The sequence below is a fragment of the Portunus trituberculatus genome, chromosome 47, assembly GCF_017591435.1.
Source record: "Portunus trituberculatus isolate SZX2019 chromosome 47, ASM1759143v1, whole genome shotgun sequence".
Classification (NCBI taxonomy): domain Eukaryota; kingdom Metazoa; phylum Arthropoda; class Malacostraca; order Decapoda; family Portunidae; genus Portunus; species Portunus trituberculatus.
Window position 1 is genome coordinate 11,207,405 of NC_059301.1, and position 13,144 is coordinate 11,220,548.

General features: G+C 41.0%; 1 long non-coding RNA gene across 1 annotated transcript in view; it reads left to right on the plus strand.

Moving 5' to 3' along the window:
* Nucleotides 1-5,480: 5,480 nt before the first annotated feature.
* The window catches only part of LOC123520743, a 43,284-nt gene continuing 35,620 nt past the window's right edge, over nt 5,481-13,144 (plus strand). The window contains exons 1-2 of the long non-coding RNA XR_006679356.1: nt 5,481-5,573; nt 12,484-12,628. This is a non-coding gene — a long non-coding RNA (uncharacterized LOC123520743). The remainder of the gene's footprint in view (nt 5,574-12,483; nt 12,629-13,144) is intronic.

The following is a 13,144-nucleotide window of genomic DNA, read 5'->3' on the forward strand; positions in this document are numbered from 1 at the left end:
CTGCGCTTTTTTTTTTTTTTTTTTTTTGTAAGCAACGCCGCGTAGTTTTTTTTTTTTTTTTTTTTGGGGGTCGGGTTGTCGTTGTTGTTTTTCCATCAAGGTATTAAATTCAGCGTCACTCCGTACGGGTGGTGGGTTTTAATTAGAACATATTTGAATTCCGTTACATTTATCGTTTGGACGAATGTGTGTGTGTGTGTGTGTGTGTGTGTGTGTGTGTGTGTGTGTGTGTGTGTGTGTGTGTGTGTGTGTGTGTGTGCGCGTGGTGGCAAGTTATTGACCGTTCCAGTTCCAGAGATGATAAAAAAAAGGTAGAAAAATTAAGTAAAAAAAAAAGAAGTAAAACCTAAATAAAACAAACTTCTGACTTGAGGACAGAAGTTTGAAAAGGGCAAAACTTTTACCTTGACCGCCTCACGCCATACAAAGCGATATGAAAAGTAAGATATTTGTAAACATGAAAACTTGATGAGTAAAGATCGTTCCACCAGCACGCCTGCACGTGAGTCTTCCCTCGAGACCTGGCTAGAGAGACGGCTGAGAGAGAGAGAGGCGGTCTTCCGTGCCACCACCCTCTGTGTTAGACTCCTGGCAGACACTACGGGATTTTCTCATCGTCAGGGAGCCTCTCTGAAGCCTTTATTCAGGACCGTGAGATTATTGTGTATGGCGCAGCGAGATGGAGGGAGGGATAAGAAGCAAGAGACTAAATGGCTGGAGTGTATGTTATATTATTTATTCTGTTCAAAGAAGTGGTTGGAGTATTGAGTGAAGATATATTCCATGTCGTAGTTACTTTCATGATCACATTATGTAACTGTCATTAGCCTTATTGTTTTTTTTTCTATGTCTTTTTGTTTCTATTTTTCTTGCTTTTGTTGTCATTGTTACTACTACTATTACTACTACTACTACTACTACTACTACTACTACTACTACTACTACTACTACGACCACCACCAGCTTCACCATCACCAACACCACCACTGTAACTGCCATCGTATTTCCTTTCCATTATAAAATTCTACCAAAAATGAATCAATTAATAAATAAAAATGACAACAACTGAACAAGAGAACTGGAAATCTCCTTCATTATATATCCATTCTTATAGAGGGTCGAGGCGTGCTGTCTGTCTTCTCGCAGAGCTCCTTTTGAGAGGCATCCCATTCATTATATCACAGTGCAAGAGTCCCGAATCCTGCGTCCTTTACGGAGAGTGTTTCCTTTTTTTTACGTAAAATTCGTGGCATCATCTATTCATCTCTTCTCGACAAAAGAGTAGCTCAGTAAATCAATTATCTGTGATTTATAGTAACGTTAACTCACTTTTCAATACACGCGATATCACTTTAGCACGTAGAAAGAAGTTTTGATAAAGGGAAAGTGGAACAAAAATACAATGGAAAAAAGAGCAAAACTTGAAAAACGCTAGTTATTTTGTTACTTTTGAAGGGATTTTGTTATTTTTTTCCGAGCGTTCCAACACGAATGTCAGTCGGGCGGGTTTTATATGAATGTGTGTGTGTGTGTGTGTGTGTGTGTGTGTGTGTGTGTGTGTGTGTGTGTGTGTGTGCACCTGCTATGGTATGTGCAGCTTCATGTTCTTCCACTCACAACCACAAGCAACCAAACACACTCAACCATCACAACAGCACAAACCCACGAACAATAACTTCACCGCACCACCGCACCTTGGCTAACTGAACACCACCGAACCACATTAAAACTTGCATAAGAACGTGCAAAGAAAATAAACAGCTCGAGATAATTAGAGGAAGAGGACTGGAGGAGGAGACACTACAGCTGGGCATGACACGGGCGCGAAGAGGAGGGTGGGCTGCTAGGTGGGAGAAGGCAGTGGGTGGTTGGTGGCTGACTTGGCTACCGGCGAGAGGTGGTGGGCTTCGGGCGGGTGGGCTGCGGGGAGCTGGTGGCCACGGCGCCTCATGACAATGCAGGCTGGCGAAGGAAGGCTAATTTGCTCCTCTAATTAGATCATCTGCGTGAATTAACCATCCGTATTTCTTTTTTGCCGGAGATTATATCTAATTAAAAGCAGGAACGAGAGAGAAGGAGAGAGGGGGAGAGTGAGGGAGTAAAGTTAAAGACGAATGTGACTCTCTCTCTCTCTCTCTCTCTCTCTCTCTCTCTCTCTCTCTCTCTCTCTCTCTCTCTCGCACATACACGCACACCTGATAGCCATAACGTGACTATGCTAATGTACCTTTATGTTTTCCAGTATTTTATAAAGTTTACTTCAACTACTTAACTGTATTTTCTGTGTGTGTGAGTGCAGGAGCGAGAGGGGAGTGAGGTGAGTCTAGGTACCTTTTATATTTGTAAAAGTAATTAATACATTCATTGATTGTTTCCAGAACCTCTCCTCACGTCTTTACTGCAACCGTACCTACAACTACAGTCACCAGGGAAACATAAGGTGCGTGCACACTGAGGTTAGCATTCCTCCTCGACCTTAAGACGTTCTGTAATCTCCTGACAATCGATACATTAATATAAAACATGACAATTAGAGATAATGGCAAGCACAATAAGAATCAGTAAGATGAGATGAATTTATGGATTGGGATGAAATTATTGGTTCTTTTACACAGGGAGTTACAAAATTACACTTGTTGGCTTCTTGCAGAATTCAACGTATTCCTACTAACTATGCTCTCATGTGGCTCGTTATTTGAATTTTTACCATGACGACGTACCTTCAGTTCGTATCACAACACACACTCGTGGACTTTATACCTTCACGTTATAATTGCTGAGTGAAGTAATAGTATACTGCACGAAACGCTTTATATAAAAAAAAGACCAATATCTCCTTAACTATAACTACATCCTTCACACGTTTAGTTCACTTTTATACAGAGCTCAAGAAACAAACCGATCATCAATCCATATATCATTTCTCATCGGCTTCACGGGCACAAGATTCATAAGCCACGGTGACATTACTTTTCAAGGCAATTCCACACGTTTATATCTTAAGATGGGCATATACGCCTGACCGCTGGAGGGAAACTAACGCCGCTGCCTTCCAATCACCAACCCATATATCAGTTCCAATCGGCTTCACAGACACAAAATTCATAATCCACGTTGACATCACTTTTCAAGGCAATTGCACACGTGTATGTTTTAAGGCGGGTATATACGCCTGACCGCTGGAGGGAGACTAACGCCGCTGCACTCCTTGGCCTCGTAAAGAAGTGTAATGTGACCGCTTTATGGGGACGCCGCTTTGGAGACTGTATTTAAGTAGCTCTTAACTGGATAGATAGAGGCCGCGGGTATTCTCGTGCAGGTGGTAAACAGATAAATCCCGCCCCGCCCTGCCCCGCGCTGCACTCCCTCGCTAAACCAAAATGTTGCTCCTCTCTCTCTCTCTCTCTCTCTCTCTCTCTCTCTCTCTCTCTCTCTCTCTCTCTCTCTCTCTTCTTCCTTGAATCATGACGGACCTGTGCTGCAATGACAATCAGGAGGCTTTAATTCCGTGTTGTTTTGCTTCGTGTTTGTTTTGTTTTTGGGTGAGTAAAGTTGTGTTGCTCATCTGTGAGTTTGTCTTTTTGCACGCACCTCACTATCCTTCTCCCTCCTCCCCCCACCGTCTCTCTCTCTCTCTCTCTCTCTCTCTCTCTCTCTCTCTCTCTCTCTCTCTCTCTCTCTCTCTCTCTCTCCGCTTGTAGAAGGTATACAGTCATATATTCTCTTTTTCATTTACGTCGTCTGTTAACGAGTCATCATTAATGTTCTGATGATGTAACCGGAACTGAAAATGAAGAAAGATATCATAGTAATGTTATTTTTTTTTTTTTTTTTTTTGCTTTTCGAAACATTGTACGTATATATATTTTTCCATGCAGTGAGACAATTGCCAGTGACGTTATTCTGCCTCACTGTTCCACTTTGTTCAGCTTCATCAAAGTGCAAAATAAAAAAGAAAAAATTATTTACTGCTCATGACTAAATTCGCATCACTTCCTCCAGTATTTTTCCCCATAATTCTTTCTTTTCTTTCTCCTTTTTTTCTCGTCTCTTATTCTGTTTCTTTTTCCATTTTTTTTTTCTTTTTCACTTTATGCAAATGATAAGATAATGTGATTTTGCGTATTCACTGATTAAGCTTTTATTTTATTTTTTCGAAAGTCAACGCTTCATCACAAGTCGAGCTTTTAAACTGATGCACTTGAAAATGCTGAATATGCCTCGAAATTACACCTTCCCGCTCACAATTTGTTCTAAAGAAGAAAAGGGAGAAGCACACACTACCAATACAAACCGAGCTTTACTTTTATAGTCATATTTGAGTTGCCAGTTAAGTATCATACCACCACTACAATTACCAGTCTCTCTGTGATGTCCAGCCGGAGCACCGTTGTCACCGGGACTGCAAACACGCCATGGTACGTGTCTGCTGCGTCTGCCTCTGAGCGTTTTCTTTTTGCGACACAGGAGCGTACCCACTATACACGAGTGGGCGAGAAAATGAGGCGGGAAGAGTTGCGTTGCCTCCCCAGGGTACGTTGTTGAGTGTCGCCACGGTACATTTGACTTTAGACAGATAGATAGATAGATAGATAGATTCATAGATAGATTAGGTAGGCAGATACAAAGATTTTTCTCAGTAGATTGATTGATAGATAGATGAATACAGACTATGTCATTTTCTTTTCCTGCATTGATAGGTATATTCATTAGTTGATAGGTAAATACGTTCTCTCTCTCTCTCTCTCTCTCTCTCTCTCTCTCTCTCTCTCTCTCTCTCTCATTGATAAATACATACATACGCACACATACATCACATACACATATATATACACACAAATACAGAGATATATAATTTGGGGGTGATTTTTCTTTTGTCATGTTTTTACTAGTCCTTTAAATCAACATCATATTCTTTCCTCCCCGTGTCCACGCAAGTAATTTTTTACAATGTTCTGAACAAGGAACGGTAATAGCAAGGAAGGGGTCCAGTTATATGCTTTGCCTTGTGATTAGGAAGTCTTCCAAACCATATCTGTACTTGTCATATTAAGGTGTAGCTTTATATATACATTTCCACACACACACACACACACACACACACACACACACACACACACACACACACACACACACACACACAGAACGTAGATTAGTACAAATAAACCCCATTCTTTATACAATGTCCATAAGTATGTGTAGATCTGGAGATGATGCAGAAATGCTCTAATGTTGGTATATCTGACAACATCGTGGCATGTGTCTTGACCAATAACATGTTATAAGGCATGGCAGCAGCAATAACAGCTGAAGGAATAAGAGAAGTAGCATTGTATTTTTTTTCATACACATGATAAACACTTCAGCTTCTATAAATGATTTTTGTGTATTATTGAATCACTGAATGGTTTCGAAACAAGGAACCGAAGCAGCGTGACTAGAGGCTCACTTCAGTCTCGTTGTGAGGTGCACTCGCGTGATGAAGTCTGTGCCTTCTCGAACGCTTATTTGTTGCTATGGAGATCAAGGGCTGCCGAGGCTTTATCCAAAGCCAGCTTCCGAGGTCGCTGGAGGTATGTTGATAAGTAATGAATACATATTGACATGCATTGGTATTACTGGCAGTGAAAGATCAGAGGAGCGGAGCGGGGCACTTGCAGGCCCAGACGTATACACTTAGGCCAGCAGGAAACTTTTGAGTTGCCAGATCGTCATATATAACACTACTACAACTGTACATTCTGTTTGGTTGTATTGGTATGGAACACTTCAACTTTGTCAACCAACACGGATGATGTTCTAAATAGAAATTCGATAGTCATTAGAACTGTAAAATGAATGGCTGGTGGTGGTGGTGGCAACTGGCATCAATTCTTCTTGCCTGCAACGTATCACTTATAGGATTCACTGTCCTGTTAGCAAGGAAGCTTAAGAGAGACTCAATATTATAGGTGTATGGCTCTGCATTCAGCAGTAGGTGCGCATAGAGACTCGTCGCTTGTATATCTGCCGCGGCTGGAGTGCCAGTACCCGTGGCACTCCTACGTATACCAGCCACGCCTCCTCACCTTGCCTTACCGTGTTGCCACCACCACCACCATAGCAACACCATTAATATCAGCCAGCCATTTCTTCTGAGATTAATTATTGCGATAACGTTTTTTCTTCGTACACTGACACAATAGACTGTAATTCATGTCCATATTTTACAAGGATGCCTTCCTGAGCCCAAGTCCACAACCTCTGTCTCTGTGTACAGCGCAGATCCTTTCAAACAAATCACAATGAAAATGAGCCCCGGAGCACTTCCAATACGCCTCAGAAAGTAGTTCATACGTAGATGAATTTTTTTTTTCTTTTACCCTTATCCCACTAAGATCATTCCTTGTAACGACATTATTTAATGCTAACCATTTTATCATTCACGTTTTAAATGGGAGATATAATTATAAAGAACGTTACATAATGTATTACTCCGCGTAGCCCCGTGGCGGTTGGAGATGTTTGTCGGCTAGCCGTTAGAGCTACATCAGTTAGAAAATAGCCGGCGAGTGTATTAGACTCAAATTTGAACACCGTGCAGTTCTGTAAACAAGGAGGCTTGGCTGCATGTGTTCATTTCTTACGATCGCGCTGTGTGTTCTCAAAATCAATCAAGTGCTGAGTGATCGGGGGCGCAACCGGCCTCTCAGGATGAAGAGGAGGTCAAGGAGCCACACCCTAGACCTTTAATTTCCCATTAAGGTATACACGCTTAGGTTTCAGCAGGGTCAAAACACCCGCAGTTATACTAGGTAACGGTTATTCTAAGTAAGGTTAAGTTAGTTTAGTGTCATTGAGGGGATCCAAAAAGGGCAAAGACCACACGGTTAAGTCACAGTCAGGTAATGTTAGGTTAGGTTAGGTCAAAGCCACACGGTTAGTTCAGGTTAGATTAGTGTCCTTAAGGGGGATCTAAGAGGCAATGTATCCATGGGTGAGGGCAAGTTACGCTAGGTTGATTTAGGTTAAGCGATACATTTCTTGTTTTCAAAAATATGGCGTCCCGTTCATAGACTTGAATGAATCTCCACAATTTGGCTTCACATTCCAAAACCTTGCTTTTTTAATTCGTTCCTTCCCCCCATATTCCTTCCCAAGCAAAGATACCCCAAAAATTATCCGCAGGTCCCACAAGCTTGTTGGAGGAAAGGGGAGGAGTTATGTGAAGTCTTATTGTAAGTTTTTTACCACTTCCCTCCATCACCTTCAGGGCACCATAAGTAACCACTTCCCCTATCACCACCACCTTCCCTTTCAACAAACCCAATACAGCTGCTTCATGAACAAAAATCTGCCTCGAAAGATACTCAGAAAAAATGACACTGAACTAACCAAGAAAACAGTTAAAATCCCATGTTTGTTTACTTTATACAGTGCATAACCTCTATCAAACTACCACCAGAAAGAAAAGAAGAAAATCCTTGAAATTCTGAATAACTTCCATTATAGTCTGGCAAAAAAAATAAAAATCACCGGGAGAATACAGTTTAATAATACAGAAGCAGTGAGTTGATGTTAATAATTCACTCCAACGCTTCACATTCCACTGTCCTCAAGTCTGACACGGAGCCTTTAGACCGCGATTCAAAGGGGTACTCATTGTATCTGGCCTAGACTCCGCAACGCCGCCTTTCTGCCTCCCTGGTGTGGTTTCCGTGAATTTGTCATCGGGGTGCGTGCGTAGTTTACATTTTGATCGCTCTGCTCCCGTCGACAGAAGCGTTGTTTGCCTAAGGAAAGCCATTTACCCAAAACGTTCCAAGTGTAATGGCGGCACGTGAGGAGAGTGAGAGAAAAGAACGGCAAGGGAGAGGTGGAGGGGCGAGGCGTGAGGGAAGAGGGGCGAGCCGCGAAAGTGGTAAGGCGGGAAGAAATGAAGGGGTGAGAAAGCTGCAATGGAGAACGGTGTAAAGTGCCCTATTCACGCTGGCCGCCGTGAAAAGCATGTAAATGTTCGTGTTTTTCCTCTACATTTGCTTACGCTTCTTATTCTATGGTGATTTTAACTCGCTTCTTCTTACTGCTTAGCTCGAGGGAAAAAGGCGTCCCAGATTTCGTTGTGCGAGTGAATGGGTAGTGCGTAAGTGCTCTCCTATGGATGTCTTCATATAACTTGCTTTTCTTATTGTTTAAATGCGAGAGAGAGAGAAAAAAAAAAAGATTGCCCAGTCATTTGAGGATTCTTTTGTGCTACTGAATAAGAGAACTAAAGGCACAAATATCTCGCACCAAAACGGATAGATAAAAAAGGAAACTCCCCTAAAAAGACGTAAAAAAACGGTGTATTTCCAGAAAACTATTTGATTTTTTTTATACTTTACAGTTTTTTGGCGCACATGTACTCTGGATTATATGAAGCAGGCAATCCGCGCTGCGTATGAATGTCAGGAATGGATGTAGCCTTTCATTTCCATGTGGTAAGCGGGATTCCACCATGAGGCATCCTGGTGGTGGCGTGTGGGATCAGTGCTAATCCTTCCCCCGGCGAGCTAACACAGCCTTCCCCACACGATGATCTCCGCTAACATGTTTTCGCTCTAAAAAACGTCCAGCCTCCATAGGACCCGTGTAGCTCAGGGTGTCTCCCGCTCAAAAAATCACAGAACATTTGTTTTCTATCGTTGTTAAATTATTATGTATCTTTAGCTCTCGATCTCGTAGTAAAAGTAAGTCATTACACAACATTTTTATTTTCTTGGAGTGTGTTTTATATTTTGTTAGTTTCTCGTCTTTTATCAGTCTAAATACCAATTGCCTATTCGTTCACTAAGCATTATGTTAGTGTTAGTAAGGTTAGTTCAATACTTCATGAACTGTCGTATGTACTGTCCTGACAATGTTTCACTGTTTTCGTGACTTTAAACCCTTCCATACTGGGACACATTTTTGTCTTGAGATTTATGTACGATTAGACCACTTTATTGACATTAAGAAGGGTTTATGGAGGTCAGTAGATTAATGGCCACGGTTTTCACTATTTTAATGCCCTTTCTGAAGCTGCGTAAAATCATCAAATATTAAGTACAATGAATATGAAAAGCGTCATGGTACTCGATGGGTAAAGGAAAGCGAAGAATTTGTTTGTCATGCAGGTGATTACGTTTGTTCATTGTCTAAAGGGAAACTATATATAAATTTACAGTATGTTCCCTCTATAAGTCATTTCCTGTGTTGTGGATCGTGAAATTTTCGTGACAGCTACTTTTCTACGATTACACAAGAGTCGACGTTTAGTTTATTTTGTGTTTATTTGATTTCTTCTATTAGTTTTTCGTCGATTCATTTATAGGAGTGATGCATATTTCGTTGATTCGCTATGTATGCAATCAGCTTAGTTCAATATCTCGTCTACAGTTAGGCGTACACTCCCCGTAATGTCCCGCTCATTAATCCCACCACCGCCGTGACGCTATACTTGCTCTTTCTTATACATCTGCTACCACCTGCCTTCACCCATCGCCTCTCCTCTCCTGCCATATTGATTAAACCTTTAACTTTTTACTATTAGCCTGACACGTTCAAGGTTATATCACTTACCTTAGAGCTACACCATCAGGTTTCCTCCACCATTATTCCATCCTCAAGATAACACCATAAAAATCATTCATACCATAATAGATGAAAAAAAAAAAAAAAAAATACGCAGTTTATTGTTTTAGGTTGTAATAAATATTGGTGTTTTTTTTATGAATGGGATTAAGAACAGTCAAGAAATGTATAGAAAAGTCTTCGTGTGTGAAGTTTACGTACATGTGTACAGTTTATGTTAATATTATTCTGCAGAAAAACGAGAAATGAGAAAATGAAATAGGAGGGACGAATGATACTGAGAAGAGAAACGAGAGAGAGAGAGAGAGAGAGAGAGAGAGAGAGAGAGAGAGAGAGAGAGAGAGAGAAGTGGGGGTGATTTTCTTATCTCCTGGGAATAATGGTTTGCCACATCGTATTTTCTGTTCAGTAGGTATTTAAATTCTAACAAAAGTACCGATGTCCTGATCAGCCAACAGATTGAAGAAAATAATGGTTTGAATGAATATCTCTGACGGTCCGGTATCAAAAGTGGATCCAACACTCCGAGAATTGGGAGGAAAAAGGAAAAGATATATATAATCGAAGTGAAGACTGCAGATTAGGATAACTCATTGTACATAAGGTTATTCATGGTGGAGAGAAGCGTGACCTGTACCAAATGTCTGTTTTTGCTTGGTTTTTTTTATATCATGTATTGTTAGTAAGTCATAGAAGTGGTAGACTGATGCCATTGCAGTTATTGTAGAAAATGACAATTATTTAGTTTTGAGTGTGTGTGTGTGTGTGTGTGTGTGTGTGAGAGAGAGAGAGAGAGAGAGAGAGTAATGGCCTTTTCCATACATTTTCATACTGTGGTGAATGGTGTGAAGGAAAGAAATAATGTAACAACGTAACTTTACAGAATTATAGAATATCATTATATTTCATTACATGGGTTGTAATATCTCTCTTGAACCGTAAAGGGATGCGATAACAGTTTAACCTTCAATACTGGGACACATTTTTACCTTGAGATTTCTGTACAATTAGACCATATTTCATTGATATTAGGAAGGGTCTATGGAGATTAGAATATTAATGGCCAGAGTTTGTTCTATTTCAATCCCCCACATGAGTTTCTGAATCTGTATAAAATCACCAAATAGTAAGCAGAGTGAATATGGAAACGCGTCACGGTACTGAAGGGGGTTTAGATCAATGTTAAACTAAGTAGTACATCCGTGACAATAATTCATATACCGTTATCCTTTGTTACAATAATTTCCCCCAACATGTGACGACCGGTAAATTTGCACAGCCTTGGAGATGACATGTCACGCCGCCTTCAGTGATCACCCGCCACGTCTTTCTCACGTTAGGCACTGCAGGTTACGCCTCTTCATTAGCGCACCTGGCCCGGAACCATATACACTCCCTTGGGAACACCGGCAGGTTGAGGACCCCTTAGCGTTACTTTTTTATGCAAAACTCTGACTTTATTCGTTCACGTAATCCTCTTCACAGGAGTTCCATTAGTGTCTCGTGCCTTGGGGAGTCGCACATAAGTATTTCCCTCCTTCATATGGAATCAAAAGGTTTCATCGTTAATACTGCGTCTCTTGTTTCTTATTTCGAAACGCTTAGTGCTCTTGCAAGGACTATTTTAAGAGGTTACAAAGATGAGCAGTCAGGTTCCCATGGCTCTTCTTCTACCCATTGATGATGCAGAATCCTGGTTAAGCTATCACTACACTCCAGGAAAAATTCATAAGTTTCTTCCACGTGAGCTGTTGTGTCGCAGTTTGTAAATAGGATGCGTAAAGTGTCTATATTCTTCTGTCCTCTGTGTTGCTGGTCCTTTCTCTTGTATGTGAAGGTGAGCCCAGGGCGAAAAAAAGGGGAAGCACACTATTTTGCCGCTCAGACATGAAAGAAATGTTAAAAATAAAGATCAGGGAAGCACACAACTTTGCCGTTCATACATCAAAAGGTTAAAAAGATAAAGGTCAGTTCTGTTGGGGAGATTGTTTTCATTCTCCAGCGTATTGTAGGTTTTGTAGAGTGTGATTATAATTCCCAGCCAGCCACTCTACCATTATAATTCCCAGCCATCCACTCTACCATTATAATTCCCAGCCACCCACTCTATAATTCCCGAAGAAGAAAAAGACCCTCAAATTTCCCTCACTGACCCCTCCTCCCCACTCCTCTTTCCCCTCTGTGTCTCTTCTCACCTTAAAAAAGCCAATTTCCCTCATTTTCTCCCCTCATTTCCCCTCCTTGGACCCCTCTCACCCCTCACACACCCCTTACACCTACACCCCCATTATAATTCCCAACCACCCTCTCCACACATAAGTTGGCCCGAGAAGCACTGAGGGAAGGATTTTGTCTATCACTGTGTTGACTTGATTGGAGAATTTCATGACTAGCCTTTACATTTTGCAACTTTTACTCGCATTGCTTCAGGAAAGAATAACGTTGGTTCACGATTTTCCTAATGAAATTCAAAAGTTTTCTCCAATGATTAGTCCACATACCACAGACCTCGACGTGTAGAAGGCAACTCTTGGTTAATTTCAGAATAAAAATGCTCATAAATTGTGTGGAAGGCAGTGGAAAATGGCATTTATTATATTTGAAATTAATTATTTATATGCGACACACAGAGAGAGAGAGAGAGAGAGAGAGAGAGAGAGAGAGAGAGAGAGAGAGATTGTGTGTATATTTGTGTGTGTGTGTGTTGGGGAGGTTGGTGGGTTGGTGGATGAGTGTGCGTGTGAGTGTGAGTGTGTTGTAATTTTGTTTCTTTTAGTTTTACGTATTCTTTACAATAGAACGTAACTTCTTTTCTCTTGTTTACTCCTACTCGTGTGACTTTTAGTGTAGGCTAAGTACTGTGTGACAATGATCTTTATATTTTGTCCACAGGAAAATGATGACACACACGACCGAAGCCAGACTGACGTGGTGGCATCACAAGGGAAGCGAAGTCATGGTTAACAAAAGTCACGTTTGGATTTTGGTGTGTGTCCAGCAGAAAGAAGGAATGTGTCTCCGTCTCGGTGTTTCATAGGTAAGAGAAACATGATTTGTTCTTAGATTCATAAGTAATTGACGGGCTGAAGCATTGAGAGGTATTGATGTCTTTGAATCTTAAAACGTTTCTTAGGATACGTCTGTTCCTGTTTTTTTTTTTTTTATTTCATTTATTTTTTTAAAGTTTTATATAGTGTCGAGACCATTGCTACTAATGTTTTCGGAATTTTCAGATTTAGAATATGGCAAAGCATGCGTTCGTCTAACTTTTCTAAATTTGCCTCAACTACGTGTTTGAGTTTGCCGATCGTGATGTGTTGTACAATTAGTGTCGCATTCTTTGTCTTCAGGACTAATTGTTTGGCGGAGACTCCGTCACAGATGATTCTTGCTGCTGATGCGGTGTTGTGAAATGAAATTATGAAGGGAGGTCCTTAGAACTTGTGATGCTGGAGATAGTCTTCCGCAATCACAATGCATTTAAAAGAGGCAAAGCTTTGTGGTATATCTCTGCCTGGTCTCGGTTGCCTTCAAGTCGGTGGCTGTTGATATC